Raw genomic sequence first — 19446 nt, 5'->3', positions numbered from 1 at the left:
CGGGCAGAGTCACAGGGTCGGCCCAGCGAGAGTTCCTAGAAGCCGGATATTGGCCATCTTGAATGCACGTAGTGAGAGCTTGGTGTCCCGCCTGAATATGCAGCTGTTATTTTTACACCGGCTGGTAGATGCGCTATCCTTTAAACAGTATACTCACCTGGCATCATCATTGCTAAGTGTATTTGGGCTAAAGGAAGATACAGGTCTTTTGTGAGTCTTGTAGCTGTTTACATTTTCAGTGAAATGTAGGGGGTGACTGGTTACTCTACAGAGATTGGTTTGCATTCTCTGTTTGTAGACTAGCGTTAGTAAGAGTGTGGGGAGGGGTGGTACTGTCTTGTACATTTTGTCTGTGGTTATAGCTTGTACAATGGCCCGTCTATGCTTATGAGTTGTTTCAAAGGTCTTCATTTGTGGCCTGGCTGGCTGGTGAACTATTTGTTATATAACGCTGAGGCTCTACGCTTTCCCTTGCAAGGTGCAGTTCAGTTGGGTGTGTTGTAGTTGTGCTGGGCGGCACTGACATCGGAATGTCTCCCTAATCATTCCAGAAGAGACTTTGCAGAGAAGTGAAGACCTCTGTTGGTGTATACAGTATCTATATCGACCATGCAGTATTGGGTACAGACATCGGCTATGGCTTTTTGAATGCACTGCTGAAGCTTGGCTAGGAAAGCACTAGGGGAGGGGAAGGAGGTAGTGAAATCATTTTCGGTATAGGCGTGGATATATGTGCTACTATGGGAAAGGTTTGGTGCGTGTGAGAGCTCCTGTTTCAAGGAATTCTTGAAGTTGGCAGAAGCATTGTTCAGAGTTTGTCCATCGATGACGCTTCAAAATGAGTCATGATGGTTTGCCGAATCATTGTTGACAGAGCTCGCCCGAGGGTAGCTGGGGGTTTGTCAAAGTGGCAATGGCAGTTTCAATGGTTTAGAAAAACTTCTACAAACTTTATTAAATTTCATTACGAAGGAAGTTCCATTAAAACACGTTTGAGCCTTGCTAATTTCAGCAGAGTAGGGTAAGTTTATCTGCATTCGCTTAAAGGAACACATCAACATGCTAGTTCATAACAAGGCCTGTTTTATTTTGCCCTTTGTTAGAGTTGTTTTGTATACCTTTTTCTTTTTGGAATTTCAAATATAAGGTGCATCCAAAAAAAGGACCAGAGTTCAGTGGTTCAGTTGCTTACTGCTGAAAGTAAGTATCAAGAGAAATTCATAACAGAATGATAGCTGCGTATGATTGCAACTGAAAAATCTCTGTCTTAGAGTGGTCAAGTGAGCAGCAGAAGTATCCACAGTCTCGAAGAAATAAAAAAAAAAGTGGTTCTCACACTTCTTTTGAACGAGTTATGATGATTGTTTCATCAATCACATTGATCTTTTGCTCTTAGATTTTAAAGAACTAATTCGGCAATGTGTGCTGAAACTTGAAACTGCCTGAGCCCAGATTATCAAAGGCAAAGGTGACTTATATTTTTTATTATTATTATTTTAGATTTGGTTTAAAGCCTTCCAAGAGTTTTGGATAACGCTCGCAATTAGGTCTGTATGTGACGTATTTTATAATTATGTGCTTTCAATTTGGGGGCGCTTCAGATTGTTGTTTTTTCCAGTAGTTCGTCTTTGCTAGCTTGTGCACGTCGTTTCTGTTTTTTGCTAAGTTGTGTTACAATTTCGTCTGAAATAGTTTGTCTGTAAATTGGAAGAACTCTTGGTTACTCAAAGGGCCCCTACAGCCTAGGATAATTCTATTGTGGTGCGTGCATCTTTATTTTCTTCGACTGCTGGTGAGTTATTGGTTTTTTAAAGGTTCAAAATACTAATTTTAATTTGATTATATTTGGACATGTTATATTTTCTGGTAGTTATTTGAATTGCATTGTGTTTCAATCATAAATACTACGATAACCAGAGGTTTCTTTCCTCACTGATTGGTATGGTCTCTTTGAAACATACCTGGAAATTTGCGACTCATCTACACTTGTTTAAACGATACTTGCGTACTCCACATCATCCCTCCTACTAGTAGAATCAATCAAATCTGTTGATAGTGGTAATCCGGTTCAGTTCACTGAGCACTGTATTAACTGATAGATTTTAAAAATGCAACTTTAGGACAATTTCCACCTAACACTTAATTTTATCGACTGATATTTGCAGCGTAACCAGGACTACAGAGGCTAAATTTTTGACCACGTAGATAAACTTAGAAATATTACGCTGCAAAGTTCCAGAACAACTGCAAATAACCAGATCTGATTTAAAACTTATCTATGAATATTAATTATTTCATAATTTTAAAACGAAATAAAATAAATTACCTATATGCTTCCCTCCTGACATAAATACATATCTAGCTGAACTTTAAATTTTTTCAACATCAATCGCCATGGAGACAACTTATTATTCCAGTAATTAACCCAAAAGGAATCTTCCTGCAATCAAGTCTAAAAGTATTTCCCTGTAATTAAAATTTACTTGTTGTTGTGCTAGTTCTGGACCCGGAAATTAAAATTAATTCTGAAGAGTAACGTCATTTCATTTATATCATTAATAACCATGGAAATTTCACATTCATTCATTTTACTAACACGAGCCTCACGGACTTCAATCAGATCCTCTCCAAGGTGTCTAGTTTTACTAACTTTGTAGTTCTCAGCAGGTATTGACAATCTTCGGACCATTTTAAGAAGCTCAAGGTATTTTATTTTTTTAGTTGCAGTCCCATTCAGTTCAATGTAGTTTTAGCTGCCTACAGTTTTATTACTTCGCAATAAAAATAATTACTTAAGGTACGATTCAATTCGTTCTTTTGAAACGAGCCTGAGGCTTCAGGACTCAAAGGGCTTTGCAAAATTGCCACTTTCGATTAATATTCGAAAGTTGGGAAATGACATTGAGGGCTCACTAGTACGGTGCACTTTCCGCTTTTGTCTAGAGCCGGCCCACAGCTACCTGCCATTATTCGCCCTCTTCTGCAGATCTTCCACTTCTGAACAGATGTCTCAAAGTTGTTCCCGAAGCTTATCTTTGCTTTAATAACCTTTTTTGCCCGCTAAAGGGAAAATATTTCAGCGCTACCTTCTTACGAGTGAAAACACCTTCGGAGTGACCGGAAGGGAGATGTTTTTATGCCCTCGTGACAAAGTACACGGGACCCGTGAAGTTTAAAATTTATTAGACTTTGCTGACGATTTACGGAATTCTAACTTCAGTAATTAAAGTGCCAGCGAAGAATGTAATTAACGCCTTTCATGTATTAGTTTTCTTCCAGAGTTTTCGTTATTTTTTTTCTGTCGTATCGTGGAGACCTTAATTATGAAACTTAAGTTTTCTTTTCCAGATTGATGAGGGTATAACATGAAGATTAGAAAGAAAAAAGAGGCCATTGCAGCTAGCGAAAAAGGGAACAAATCAGTAACAATAATTCAGAAATATGAGAGAAAATGAGAAGTCCACGAGGAAGAACGAATGAATAACTTATTTAGCCCCCTCTCCTCTCAATCGCCCTCCCCTTTGCCGAAATGCAATCTTCCAAATATGGGACTCCTATGCTTCGAAATTCAAGATGCTAATGTGTTTACAATCGAAGGAATTTAAACGAGACAAGTCAAACCTTCCAATATTATGCGTAGATGTGTGGACAAATGTTAATTGGGTAATACAGCTGCGTAGAAGACGTGCTGAAACATTAGCCTTTCATTTATACATTCCTCTCGCTTGTGGAGAACTTTCCATTATCGCTACTTTGTAAGTGCTGTCCAATAAATTGCTCCCATTGAACCTAACTTAACACCGCCTTGTTTACACAGGTGAAAACTAATAAGCTAATTGACGAGTTTAAAGTAAAGCAGACTCGTCCTCGAAATGCATTAACTTTTGTTTTTAAAGCATTTTAAAAGCACTTAAATCTTACCGGAGAAATAATTGCATATAATCTCCGTAAATGATTTTAACAACTTTGTGGACTGCTGTTTGAGAACATAATTTACTTTGGTTCACGTGCTGGATTGCTCATCTTTGTTCTATAATTAGAACTATTTTACAGCGGAAGTATTCAGGCGGCGTACATAATATGGGCCAAATAGAGGTGGTAAAATGTGATTATCGTGTAGAAGGTAATGTGGCCTGCAATATGGCTTTGCCCCTGACCATGGTACAGAGAATGTAGTCCATGCGGTTTTTGAATATGTGAACAGCTAAATATGTTCCTGGAATCTTCATTGATTTTTTGCTGGGACCTTTGATACAATCCAGTGGAGAAACGTATTGATTTTGCTACGAATGGCCAAGGTCTCATCTGAGTTGTAAAGGTCATAAGAATTATCTCAGAGATTCTCCACCAACAAAATTAGCCTTCGGTGGACTCTGTGATACGACAGATGATATGGGATATCCAAAGGGATTTTCAATGTGGTGTAGGTGGACATGGATGAGATATTTTGTCTTTAGTATAGCGTGAATGTGTGGGGGGTGGTTAGTTTTGTGGTGTTAGTTATTCTAGGGGATAATACTTTTTTCTTTTATTATTATTTATTTATTTATTAATAAATCCGTTAACCTTCCAGACCCACCTCTTTTAACTTTGTATTTCTCAATTAAATTTCCCCCTTAATTTACCTCCCCTCCACGTTAACACCTGACTTGTATACTGCACAGAAGATCACAGATTCTGGGGGAATAATAGTTCGTGTATGTCTCCTCTGGACTGGCTGAGTATTCAGAATGACTCAATACTACACATGATAAACATATATAAATTTGTTTATTTCACAGTATATACATTAAAGAATTGTATCATACAACATCAATTGGTATAATGTTAATAACTGGCATTATATGTGTGTTAAGATGTAAAATTAATAGCAAATGATATAATATGTCTCTTCGTGTCTTTCTGCTTTTCTCCTTCTGGTTTAGGTTACATCTCATAACATTATTTTTACTTTCTAACAGTTAAACTTCCCAACTGGAATTACTTCAGTGGGCTTAACACCTCTATGGATATTGTCCTAGATTTATAAATCCCCGCTATAATCTTTCATTAATTTATCCCTTCCAAAATAATTCAATCTTAATATCTTGTAACGTTTCAAGTACATAGAACACCTTTACTTCTTAACTTAGAACATACCAGTCTCAAGTACATGTATCTAAATCTTCCTTGCTTTAACTTATCCTTGAGATGAAGTACATACATCTATGAACCCTTTTCTTCCTTTTATACTAATCAATACCAAATCTACTATCAACTAAATAAACATTTTTCTAAAGTCCTTCTCTTCAAATCTACTATCAACTAAATAAACATTTTTCTAAAGTCCTTCTCTTCAAATCTAGCTTAAAATTATTATCTCGTACTTACATATTAACTTAGGGAATCACTCTTTACACTACCTTTTCTCAGTTCAGGGGCGACTCATCATCGACAGCATAGGGCATCATCAGGCTCCAACTGGAATTTTTCATCGGCAAAGTACTGCTGTTCATCTACAGGGATTCTCCTACGTTCAGGAACTCGCTCTTCTTTCCATACGGCTATTAAATAAGTTGCTCCGGCCTGCTTTTTGGGCGTCTGATCAGTTCGACGAAACTGGGAAGCATAATAGGATTATCAGGACTCTTCTTACTGCTTTATTAAGAAGCCTGGCTATGTAGCTCTTCCTTATCGTTCTATGGTGAGGCTTTTCGATCCTTTTTACTCAGCTCCAGTATAGGTGTTTCCATCTTTCAAGGATTATCTCCTTCCTATTTCAACAACTCTTAAACAGCATCTCCCACAACTCATTACTCTGGCCGCTACTTTCTGGCGATTCTCCCGGCACTTCTCGGGATTTCTTTCCAGCCGCACATCACTCAGGCATCTCCACGGGAACTCTCCAAACTTCCACACTGCCAAAACTCACCACTCTCCCACAAAAAACTTTCCTTTCCTGTCTTGCATCTGCCTTTTGTTTCAGCCGCTCATTCTACAGTATTTTGATCCAATCGTCGTTCGTTCTCCATCATCTCATTATTCTCATTCGCTCTCTCCCACTTCTTCCGTTTTTCTTGGCCCTTCCCTCTCCTGCGGTAACTTCCTGTTTACGAAATTTTCATCAACTTCGATGAACTACAGGGCGTCTAGCAATTTCTAGATATTTCCTTGTGATCATCCCCGATTCACTTACCGCCATTAGTCCACTCTGTTTCTTCTCTACCGCTCCTTGAAATCAGTAAGTGCTCAAGGAGTCGGTCTGTTTCAAATAGCGGCAGCCATTTCTACATAGTGTATATCGCATCCAGGGTTTTCTTCACCCTCCTAGTTCTTAAAATCTTCCTCTCCACAAGGGGGAGTCGGTTCCCTTGTTCTTTCCTTCCAAAGAGCTGCTCACTTTCTGTTTATGCGACCATGAACTGGCCTTGCGGTGCTCCCTTTGTACTAGTGTTCCAGTGCTCCCATTGTCTTGTGTACCGTCCTGCTACCTCCCGTTGTTACGTTAATCCTCCCCTACTTGACTCTATGGTACAGAGCGATCGAAATCGGGTTGAAAATCATCCTATGTAAATAATATTATTTACTATTTACATCTTTTTTTTCTTGTTATGTTATAATATTTATAACATAACATTCGCTAGGATAAGTGTAAGAATTTTGTTCTTACATTCCTTCCGCCTCCCTTTAAAATTTATAGCCCTATTATAAATTTTCTACAGGTTCCCTGCTTGTGCGTCTACTTCCATGGCCTACTTATTAACAACAACTCTATATTCCCTCTTGATCTGTCTTTAAGCACCCTGCAACTCCTTTATTAGCCCTTCTTAATATTATATTTACAATGCACACGTACATTAATTAAATGTATATTTTGGGCTTCACTAAACTATTCCCATCCCATGTTCTCATTAAATGCTGCTCCTAGACACATTTGTTGTAGCCTGTTTGTCTCTTTCAACTTGAGGGCCCTTTTCCCATAGGAAGTTTCAGTTATGTGGTTCCATGGCCATTCGATTCTTTTCTGCTCTGTTGATTCATTTACCAAGTTGTCATTCTTTTCACCTCCACTTTCTTCCACTTTATTTAACATTTCGCTATCTTCATGTTTCTCTTTATCTTTCTCCTTTACTTCTAATGTTCCTACGTGTAGTGTTTTGGTTCTATTCCGCCGTCTGGGTCCCTTCTTTCGCCCTTTCACATCAATTTTTTCAGTCTCTTTCCACTTCTTTTCTTTCTTTTCAATTTCCGAGCTTGATCTCTTATCGTTTCTCTCACCTACCGGACTTCCATAATTCATCTCTCTCATTTCTGGCCTATCCTTGCACTCTATTGGACCAAATATGAAGTTTCTTGAGCGCCAAGGATAAAATCGACCTGTCTTGATCTTCCATGACTTTCTGGGATCAGTATTCCCATACTTGACTCCCTGATCCACCATCTGAGTCCAGCAGAATCTGGCTATATGCCCATATCTGCTACACCTATAACACTTCACTTGCCTTGGATGATTCCATTTATGTCCTCGAGTGGCCAAAACTATTGGTTCTTTATTCATAAACTTACTTCTAAGTGTGTGTGGCATCGTCCTTGTGCTGCCTGATTTATTCCCCCCTTTTCCACAGGAATTATTTTTCCAGCGTCTAAGATGCAGAGCATTCATGCTTATATGCTGCCCTTGATTTGTGCCCCTGTCTTGGCAGTGTTTATTTCTGTCCCCGTGATATCTATCCCTGTACCAGCAGTTCTTAGTCCAGTGATTGCTTCGCCCGCATATATAGCATTTCTTTCCATATCTTTCTCGCCTAACTTCTTTGACTTCTCCTATACACCCCCTGCTGTATCCACCTCTTGTGATCTGCCCCGTTTGAGTGTTTTCGCCCCACTGTCTATTATCTTGATCTTGAGCGTTCTTTTTTGTGTTCAATTCTCCTAATAATCTATTTAATTTAACTTCCATCCCAGCTATCTGTCTCTCTAGTCCCTCTAGCTTATTTTCGCCCCCTTTTTCTTTAGTACTGCTTGGTTTTGTCTCTTCTCCCGTTGATACTATATTTATGTCCCTTCTAATTGCCCCCCGACTTTGGAAATCTAATTTTTGCTCCTCTACGGCTAGTTCCAGGGCCTCTGCTAATGAATTTGGTTTTCTCCTCAAAATTTCTTTTTTGTATTTATCCCTGACCCCCATCAAAAACTGCCCCATCAGGATTTTGTCAAAAGCGCTACTTTCTTTTTCCGATACTTCTGTATTTAATTTTACATTTATAAATCTTTTATGATACTCTTCTACTGTTTCCCGACTTGTTTGAGAGTAGTTATTTAATATACCTATTCCTTCTAGAAAAGAGTTTTTCGGGGAAAATAGCTTTCTTAATATCTTTTCAAATTCATCTAGGGTTTCCACCTCCATCGCTTGGGTCTCCTCTAAATATTTAGTCTGGGCCCTGCCTTCTAGCTTGAATTCCGCCATCATGACTATTTCCAGTTCAGACAGGCCTTCCTTTTCTTTAATCAGTTTTAGTCTCCGTAGAAAATAGTCTATGCTTTCTGATGGCTCGCCCCTAAATGTTTTTAAAAACTTACTTAGTTTGAGTGTCCCCCTATTATCGTTCCCTACACTGGAAATAATAGTTTCTACTGATGTCTCCCGTCCATTATTATTTTCCATTTCTCTATCCCTACTGCTGTTCGCTCTCCTGGTAGCCATGACTTATCTTTGGGGGTTTAACTTAACTAACAATCTAATTCCTCTTTAATTCCAAAATTATATATATCTTAATCAATTCACAACTATATGCACATTACCTCAAATTAATCAACCTATTATACTTACTATTCTTTTTTCTGGCTCGCCAGCTGAATTTTTTCCTCAGTTTCAGCAACTGAATTACTTTTTAATCTGTCGTTCTGAACACCAGCCTTCCGTCGTGAGGATATATCCTGGCTTTGCTCGCCAATTGTGGGGGGTGGTTAGTTTTGTGGTGTTAGTTATTCTAGGGGATAATACTTTTTTCTTTTATTATTATTTATTTATTTATTAATAAATCCGTTAACCTTCCAGACCCACCTCTTTTAACTTTGTATTTCTCAATTAAATTTCCCCCTTAATTTACCTCCCCTCCACGTTAACACCTGACTTGTATACTGCACAGAAGATCACAGATTCTGGGGGAATAATAGTTCGTGTATGTCTCCTCTGGACTGGCTGAGTATTCAGAATGACTCAATACTACACATGATAAACATATATAAATTTGTTTATTTCACAGTATATACATTAAAGAATTGTATCATACAACATCAATTGGTATAATGTTAATAACTGGCATTATATGTGTGTTAAGATGTAAAATTAATAGCAAATGATATAATATGTCTCTTCGTGTCTTTCTGCTTTTCTCCTTCTGGTTTAGGTTACATCTCATAACATTATTTTTACTTTCTAACAGTTAAACTTCCCAACTGGAATTACCTCAGTGGGCTTAACACCTCTATGGATATTGTCCTAGATTTATAAATCCCCGCTATAATCTTTCATTAATTTATCCCTTCCAAAATAATTCAATCTTAATATCTTGTAACGTTTCAAGTACATAGAACACCTTTACTTCTTAACTTAGAACATACCAGTCTCAAGTACATGTATCTAAATCTTCCTTGCTTTAACTTATCCTTGAGATGAAGTACATACATCTATGAACCCTTTTCTTCCTTTTATACTAATCAATACCAAATCTACTATCAACTAAATAAACATTTTTCTAAAGTCCTTCTCTTCAAATCTACTATCAACTAAATAAACATTTTTCTAAAGTCCTTCTCTTCAAATCTAGCTTAAAATTATTATCTCGTACTTACATATTAACTTAGGGAATCACTCTTTACACTACCTTTTCTCAGTTCAGGGGCGACTCATCATCGACAGCATAGGGCATCATCAGGCTCCAACTGGAATTTTTCATCGGCAAAGTACTGCTGTTCATCTACAGGGATTCTCCTACGTTCAGGAACTCGCTCTTCTTTCCATACGGCTATTAAATAAGTTGCTCCGGCCTGCTTTTTGGGCGTCTGATCAGTTCGACGAAACTGGGAAGCATAATAGGATTATCAGGACTCTTCTTACTGCTTTATTAAGAAGCCTGGCTATGTAGCTCTTCCTTATCGTTCTATGGTGAGGCTTTTCGATCCTTTTTACTCAGCTCCAGTATAGGTGTTTCCATCTTTCAAGGATTATCTCCTTCCTATTTCAACAACTCTTAAACAGCATCTCCCACAACTCATTACTCTGGCCGCTACTTTCTGGCGATTCTCCCGGCACTTCTCGGGATTTCTTTCCAGCCGCACATCACTCAGGCATCTCCACGGGAACTCTCCAAACTTCCACACTGCCAAAACTCACCACTCTCCCACAAAAAACTTTCCTTTCCTGTCTTGCATCTGCCTTTTGTTTCAGCCGCTCATTCTACAGTATTTTGATCCAATCGTCGTTCGTTCTCCATCATCTCATTATTCTCATTCGCTCTCTCCCACTTCTTCCGTTTTTCTTGGCCCTTCCCTCTCCTGCGGTAACTTCCTGTTTACGAAATTTTCATCAACTTCGATGAACTACAGGGCGTCTAGCAATTTCTAGATATTTCCTTGTGATCATTCCCGATTCACTTACCGCCATTAGTCCACTCTGTTTCTTCTCTACCGCTCCTTGAAATCAGTAAGTGCTCAAGGAGTCGGTCTGTTTCAAATAGCGGCAGCCATTTCTACATAGTGTATATCGCATCCAGGGTTTTCTTCACCCTCCTAGTTCTTAAAATCTTCCTCTCCACAAGGGGGAGTCGGTTCCCTTGTTCTTTCCTTCCAAAGAGCTGCTCACTTTCTGTTTATGCGACCATGAACTGGCCTTGCGGTGCTCCCTTTGTACTAGTGTTCCAGTGCTCCCATTGTCTTGTGTACCGTCCTGCTACCTCCCGTTGTTACGTTAATCCTCCCCTACTTGACTCTATGGTACAGAGCGATCGAAATCGGGTTGAAAATCATCCTATGTAAATAATATTATTTACTATTTACATCTTTTTTTTCTTGTTATGTTATAATATTTATAACATAACATTCGCTAGGATAAGTGTAAGAATTTTGTTCTTACAAATGTTCATTTCCACTTTGCAACTATATATTCTTATCGTTGAGTGATAATTCTTTCTCTGACTGAAGAATTGGCGCTTGCTGCTGGGGCATTTGGAGTCTCTGTGCTGACTTGGTTTATGGTCTCAAATCAACTGATATTTCTGTGTTAACTTGGTTTGTGGTGCCGGGTCTTCTGTGATCTCTGTGCTGGCTTTGTTCACAGCACCTGGTCAACTTTCCTGTTTCAGCTGCGTATTTTTAAAGTTAAATTTTGAAGAAGATCCAAGAATTATAAGACAACGTATTGTGGGCTAGAGACTCAGATTTATCTTGCCCCTTGTCCTTGGGTGTAGTCTGGTGCTTTTCCTCGTATCATGCTCCTGCGTGTGGCTATTTCTGCTACTAGTCGTATTTCTGTAGCGATTTAGTGCTTCAAGGAAAATCTGTTCAGATTGGTCATCAAGAAGGAATTTGCTGAATCTGTTATTTGATTTGGACTAGAGACCTAATCGTGACTTTTTTATGCGCTTTTAGGACTGAATCTATAGATTTTAAATATAGGCGGGGTTGCCAAGGTTTGGCGAGGATTCTATCTTACAATAAATAAAATTTAAAAAAAAAGGTATAGATAAAATACATAGTACCGAACTTGTCTGGTCAGTGTGGCTTATGATCAATAAGCGCGTATCTGGCTTTTTTTTAATCTCCACTTAGATTGGACGCGCGTACTCGAGACAAACGTTAACTGTGTATATCCGGGCTTATCTCTTTAAAATCTTTCAGTATGGCCTGGATATTCACGTTAACGGTCTACACCAACTGATTCGCCCTTTCTGATCGTTTTCTCCTCAGACAGTTTTTTGTTGTTGAAAAGACAAACACAGTTTGTTTCTACCATCGAAAAGCGACTGACCTCGGCCTCTTCTGTTAAAATATAATGTCTCAGTGGAAAGCGTTATATAAACATTAAGTATATTTAAATTAGTCTTTTTTGTATATGGTGATATTCTACTGGTTACTGCGATGAGTCTTGCACGGTGAGGGCCGTGGAAGACTTCGCGCAGGCGCCTCCCCACCACCGCCGCTTCAACATTGGCTCTCTGAGTACCTCCTTAGCTTTGAAAATTGTTCAAAAATACTTCTCCTCGCAAAATTTATAAATGACCTTTTTATAGAATTATTAACTAACTATTTAACAATCTTTTTGTCACCAAAAGGAGAGTTACGTAGTACAAAGAAGCGCGCTATCGAAGTGCAATAATTTTTTTTTTTAAATTTAACACAAAAAGTAAATGATAGATTTCAATCGGAATAGTTTTCCCTTGATAAGCATCGAATAACTCATAGCTAATGTGATTTTTAAATTTTTGGCTCCATTAACGACGGAAATAGAGGGGGACTCCAAATTAGTCACATTTTCTTGTCTGGCGCCGCCATTTTTAATTTAAAAAATATTTTAAAATTATATTTTAAACCTACTCGTTGAGCTCTTTCCAATGGTGTATAATAAGCTATAGGTTGTCGAAAACATTTTTTGTCCCTCCCACATTTTACTCCCCCATTTCTCAGACAAATTTTTGTCGACAACGATCAATATGGCGTTATGTTGGCCCACATGATGTACAGCCCCATGCAAAATTTCAAGTCAATAGGTCGAGTGGTTCCAGAGATACAATGCTGTGACAGACGGACGGACAGACTAATAACCGAGTGACATTATAAGCGTCCACCATAAAAATCAAAGATTGGAACAAACGCGATTGTTTCCATGCTTAATACAAAGCTTGGAAACAATTAAACTAGATACAAGATAGACTAACCTTCGGAAAAGAATGTCATTTTAATAGGAAAAGATCAGTGGCAATCAAACAGTATATGTACATTGGCAAAAGGAAAGTGAATCTGTGAAGATTTCCCAATGGATGATGGATTTCTGAATGGATGGGTCGCACATATCAACACATCCACGATCTAATTCTTTCCTCCCCTGTATGACCAAAAGGATTTTGACATTCTTGGAAAAAATCAACTGATTAAGCAGATGGTCATCACTGCCATTAACTCCATCCTTGCCAATGGTCCTGATGATCTTCTTCATTCATGGTGAGGGCCATTCTGTTCCTTCCAGAACTGGACAGGGTGGGCAGTTACGGCCAGTAACAACAACTGTTTATTTCTCTTCCGAGACACCCATAAACAGCAGCATGTAGTTAGAGGGTGTGGTTACATTATATCAGTATTTACAAGTTTACATGAACTTATATACAAAATTTGGAGATTAAGAAACACACAGAGCATGTGGTTAATGAATTGTTAAGTTGGTTTAATTAATTGCGAATGGTTGTTAAATGCTAAATATTATTATATAAATTATTAAATTAGTCTTCTTATTATATTTGTACCTGCCGGTACACATTACCAAAGATTTCTGTCCTATACATTTTGTCTGTACATAGTTTCTCTGGATCTATATTTAAATTATTAAAATAATTCACAGTATTTTCTGGAAAGAATCTCCCCAGAGAGTCCAACTGAGTCAATTCACACTTGAGATTTTGGTTCTTCCTTGTTTATTCTCGGTCGTATCATCCGAGGGCGAGTGATCACAGTTCCCACTTTCGGCGCATCTATTCTCTCTCTCCGTTAGTAGCTTTGCCAGAGTTAAGATGTTTCTGGTTGTGATGATATACTTCCAGGGTGTGATGTCCAGATTGGCAAACAAGACCGCTCTTGAAATGGTAAACGGTTTCCCGGCGATCTTATTTAGTTATCTCAAGAGCCAACTCTTAAGAAGGCCTTGATGTTGTTCTTGGCGGCCGATGACCAGATAGTCGATGCGTACAACGGAATCGGTGTAACGCATTTAAGGATGTATTGGATCATGAGATGAGGGCTTCGGAGACCGGTGAGTTCTTGTCTAGTGCTCCAGAGTGCTGCGTATGTCTTTTTCCTAATGTGTTCGAAGTGAGGGATTCTGGCCTGTCCCCAAAGCAGTGCTGATTGACGGTGTTCAGGATTGCTTTCTCAAATATTTTTTGCAGAGAGCATCCGAATGCGATGGGCCTGAAGTCTTTACTGGTTTTAGGATTGTTTATTTTTGGAACTGGTTTTACGTAATATTTCTTCCATGTTTTCGGGATAACCCCCTCACTTAGTATTCGTTGGAAGAGGTGTGGAGCGGGTCGATTATGTTTCTTCTTCTTCGCTTCTTTTTAGAAAAAGCCTTTATTATTCCAACTAATAAAATCCACATAATTTCTCAGCTTCCATCACAGATCCAGGAAGCAGCAAAGAATCAATCTGCAATCAACTTGCTGTCTATAACTAATGCTATCTTTTCTGTTCTGAGCTACCTGGATAATAGGGTTTCGTTAGATGCTGTCAATACTCCAAAGTCATCTTCCTGCCTGAGAATTATTTTAATATTGAGCGTGTCATCATAAAATTCGCAATATCCCTATTAACAAAAAAAAAAACAAAAAAAAAACAGAACGTTACACCCGCAGCTGACCAAAAATGATTATCCAGAATTATAACAGCAGGAGTCCCTTTAGGCTGTGTACTTTCAGGGTTTGTTTAGAGATACCATTACTCCACGGAAAGCTAAACTTCATGAGCTACTGAACACCACTGGGCACAAAATGATCCCCAAGGTACAGCCCATCAACTCAGCCAGCCAGCTATCAGAATACATTTTCACTTATGGAATGCAGTAGAAGGCAACTAAATCTGCCACAGTGGTCCTTCTTGAGACGATGCTGAACTGTGATTTATCCAGCCTCATCTACTTTGGCCACCCATCCCCCAAATTAATATCCTTTTTGTCACTCAGCCCAGTTGTAAATAGCACATTTGTTGTTATAATTTTTAATATTAACCAATTTATTTTAATATTAACCAATGCCTTCTCTACTCTCGCGTTCATTGTCAGAATCCAAACCCCCCTTCAAAAAAAACAAAAAACAAATATTTATAGCTGAGAGTGATTCCTTGAATCCTAGGTTGTGTGGAGAGCTGTGGGAGGTAAGGAAAGACATTTGCCCATCGTCCATCGATAGGATTTTCCACAAAGAATGCGCAGAGATATTATCCAACAATATGAATGCCATCAATGTTATTGAGAAAGAAGTTTGGAATTGTTATCAGTAAATTTTCTCGTTTAAAAAAAATCTCCATTTTTCAATAAGAAGAAGACCTTCGAATTAGCGAGGGTTTATTGTAGTGTTGTCGACAAGAGGCACTAGAGCACGCTTCCTTCTAATGAGGAGAAAGAATGCTCTACAAATTAGCAGAATCCAACAGTAACTTTGACACGATAAAAAAGCTGTTATCTACATTTATATTTGAAACAAAAGGAAGCTCCCTTTTCAGTATTCCGCGTGCCCAGAACTTTGCGCTAAATTTGTAAACGGACACTAAGGAAGGTAGATATGGTAGGAAAAAAAGGAAATTGATTTTTATATTTTCTTAACGCGCAGAGCAGGCACACCCACAAAGCCAGGAGTGGCACGAGCGAGCTGCCTACTCCTACACTCGCCAAGAATTTTAGCCGGGATGCCTCCGCCGATCCCGAAAGGTTATTAAAACCTTTAATTTATGGCGAAGGAGTTTCCAAGATAAAGCTGCCAATTAATTTGCGAGCAAAGGGTTCTGTCCCGCGACCATCCTTTATTCCAAGTAGCCAGATGGACGCGCAGGGTGTCGAGGGAGCCCCCTTTATGGCTTTGTCTAATATCTTTAATAGCCTCCGGGCAAGCGAAAACCCGTTCCCTATTTGTAGTTTGCTGCCGAATATCATGGCCAACACCTGTCATCCGACTTCATTTGCTTCTCGATTGCCTGTCTGTCCTACAACTGGTACGTATAAAGGCGCGTGCATGTCTGTAATCTCGCGCTCGGTGTGTCCATAAAGGATCTATAACTAAGAACAATTTTGGGCAACGGTACCGCTTCGCTGGGTAATCATTCCATCGGGGGCGGAAGGGAGGGGGGCGTCTGGTAAGTGTCGTTCGGTGACGGCGCCCTGCGCGGTAATTGCGCCGTACATTAAAGCCACATGTCGGTAGGTGCTCGAAGACCGAGATCTTTCCGCTCCATTATCAGCTTGTACAAATGGCCGCTAAAATAGTTGTACAAGTGGCCGCTAGATGGCGACAATGTTCTCGTCGTCGTTGGAAACTTCCTTTCGATTACGGGAAATTTTTAAAACTTATCACTCGGAGTGTTTTACATGGGAACCGAACGCGTTCATAAGGGCATCCTAAACATATTTTTTTTTCTTAGAATATCCATTAAACGACTACCATAAGATGGCCGAATTCGTCCAAGGTCTGGTGTAGTGAAATATCCGATATTATCTTTAGAAGATTAACGCGTCATTTTTGTTGTAGTTTTGACTTAGGGCGTGTTGGGTCCACTTGGGTTGCTTAAGGAGAGCAAGTTTTATTTTAGTTACGGACACTTGATCGTCTTCCCCAGGTCAGAGACTGCGCTCGAAATTGCTTCAGGCTGCAGAAGATGAAGAAATTTGTTGCTGAATAGTTTCCCGTTATATTTTATGGCCACACGTCCATTCGTAGCCAGTGTGGAACTGGATAAAGTTGTCCAGCTTGGAACAGGTCAACTGTCGCGCAGGTCACGACCACACGGTCAAAGGAGTTCACGAGATAAAAAGAATACAAGAAATAGCGCTGTATATACATGGGAACCGAAGGATAACGCTAGGTGGCGGAGATGACAACAGTGTGATTATCGTGCTCCGTATTTTTTGATATTTTCAGTTTAATTATGAGTCATGTACTAGCTATATTTAGTATTAATCGAAAGTTCAGAAGTGCCTCTATCTAAATATACCAACTAAGGAAGAAATGCACAGTCAGGTAAATTGTGATTATTGTTTTTTGGTCTCATGCATGCTATATGTGGTACAGCTATAGATAAGTTTTCTTGTCTGCGGAAAGTTCAACTACTCAGCTTTCCCCACCACTAATCTTCTCTCAAGGTCGCTCCGTACATTAAAGGCTCCAATTAAACCGTAACTGGGTGTGGAGTGTATAGCTCTCCCCACTACCGCACCTTTCATCGAGAAATAAGTGAAATATCTGGCCAACGCTCCAGATTTAAGTAAAATATATAAGTAACGCATCTACGGTCTCAATCGTTACAAATATGGAAAAGAAACCATCTGATATGACGGAGCAAGTATGCGGCATTTGTAACGTTGTAAATAAATACGCCATTAAATGCTCGCGATGTGGAAGCGTCATTGGGAGCTGCTGTTCCCAAGTTGACATCGTGCGCTTAAATCAAAGCAGACGAAAGAAGTTCCTTTGCTCAAAATGCAGGTCACACAACGAGAACAATAGCGCAGAACAACGGGAAGAAATAAATGCAGCAGAATCTCACGTCATAGACAACGATGACTCAGAAACTGAGGAACCTTCCCCACAGGTTTCCGACAACCTCGCAGTAACGGAGCTGAACGGGAACCTTAGTGGCTCATTAATTGATATCTTAGGTTGTGACGCATGCCCAGACGATTGCGCGCACAAGAAAACATATGATGATGGAAATTATACTCTTGACTACATTAAAGAAATAGGCTGTAGTGGGGCTCGGAATGATCAAGAAAGACAAACAGGTCAGGATTACTTTAAGCATGAGTCTCAAATGCTAAAAGAGTTACTCGAGGAACTCCTTCTTCCAATCCACAAAACTCTGCAAAGAATCAAAGAAGAAAACCATGAACTGCATGAGCAGAATAGAACTTTAATAGCCAAACAGAAACTAATTGATGATAAATTAGACACAGTCCTAACTCAACTACGTGCAATTAACGGAACAATCGGACGAAATATCCCGATACTCGAAAACCCACAGGCTTGCCCAGCTGGCACCTCGAAAGTTGCAAGAGGGAAACCGATGGAGAACCCGCACATTAAATCACAACCGACGACTACCCTCAAATTTAGGGCAGAGTTGCAAGATGCTGATCCCTGCAAAGAGCAGCCACCTCCTCAAAATTTTGATAATTCAAAAAACCAATCCTCCAATAAAAGGTATGCACAAATGCACAGGTCAGAAAACGGTCCAGCGACCGCTATCCCCAGCTCTACTTCTTCTGCAAACCAAGACCGCAATAAAAAGAAATCAACCCCTCCATCGGAGCCAAACATGAACCAGAAACCTACTTTTGCTCAGGTTGTTTCTCTGCCGAAAAAATCGGCCCCTCAAAATTCCACTAAAAAGGACCCCCCCTCACCTAAATGCCCATCAGCAACAACATGCCATACGGACAAATGGCGATCCTACCGATCATCCTCCAACATCCCAGCCATCTGATTATCACCCTTGTCTTGCAGAAAGATACAGCATCACCTCAGTTCAAACAAGAGGAAAGCTATTTGTCTCGCGGATTAAACCCAGTATCACACCGAGCGTCATTAAAGAAATGTGCGTAGAGGGGATGGGTATTGACGTGGAAGTACGACAAGTACGAACAAGACATCCAGCATATTCCTCCTTCACTATCTCATGCCCTATTAATTGTGAAGCACGATTACTAGACAAAACCATTTGGCCCACTGGCACCCTGGTTAAACACTTCAGGGAACGTGCTTCGAGGCTCTCAACCAGGGTTGCTCAGTAGCAATTAAGGAATTCCTCATCAGACTCGAAAGAAAATATGCAAGTCTCTCTTTACCTTCAAAATGTGCGCAGCATAGCCAATAAACTTCACACTTTGCAAAACCTTCTATTAAGCTCCGAATATGAATTCATCTGCCTGACAGAAACCTGTCTTCAAAATAATAGACAGCTAGATGCTCTGGCTGACAATTTTGGTTTTAAATGCGTTACAAGAGGAAGAGAAAACAAAAGAGGAGGAGGAGTAATGATACTCTATAAGAATAATTTCTCTGTAACTAAAAACCAAGAGTCACACTCGGAAAATTTTGAAGCCGTCTCAGCAACCTTCAGAGAAGGTACAAAGAATGTACAAATTTGTATTATATACCTTCCACCCAACCATGACAGAGAAGCCAGAAATGAACTCCTTACTTGGCTCGTTGCAAACTTGAACCCAAATGTAGAATCTATTGTGATGGGAGATTTGAACATGCCTCTTCCTAAGTACAAAGATGCAAAGAGCGAATTGGATGATACTATGGAAACCCTCTCGATGAAACAACTTGAAACGCCCCTCACAAGAGGCACACAGCGCCTTGACCTGGTATACTATGATGCTCTAGACATCACATTAACTGACAGTACGACTCGCTTCGCTTCGGATCACATCCCTCTCTCAATCCAAGTCAACCTGAGAAGTCAAGCTTGTAGACAAAAAGAGAA

Source organism: Mastigoproctus giganteus, chromosome 13 (assembly GCF_048544385.1).
Source record: "Mastigoproctus giganteus isolate SK-2022 chromosome 13, ASM4854438v1, whole genome shotgun sequence".
Taxonomy (NCBI): Eukaryota; Metazoa; Arthropoda; class Arachnida; order Uropygi; family Thelyphonidae; genus Mastigoproctus; species Mastigoproctus giganteus.
The sequence above is the reverse complement of the archived record's forward strand: the minus strand, read 5'-3'. Positions refer to the sequence as shown.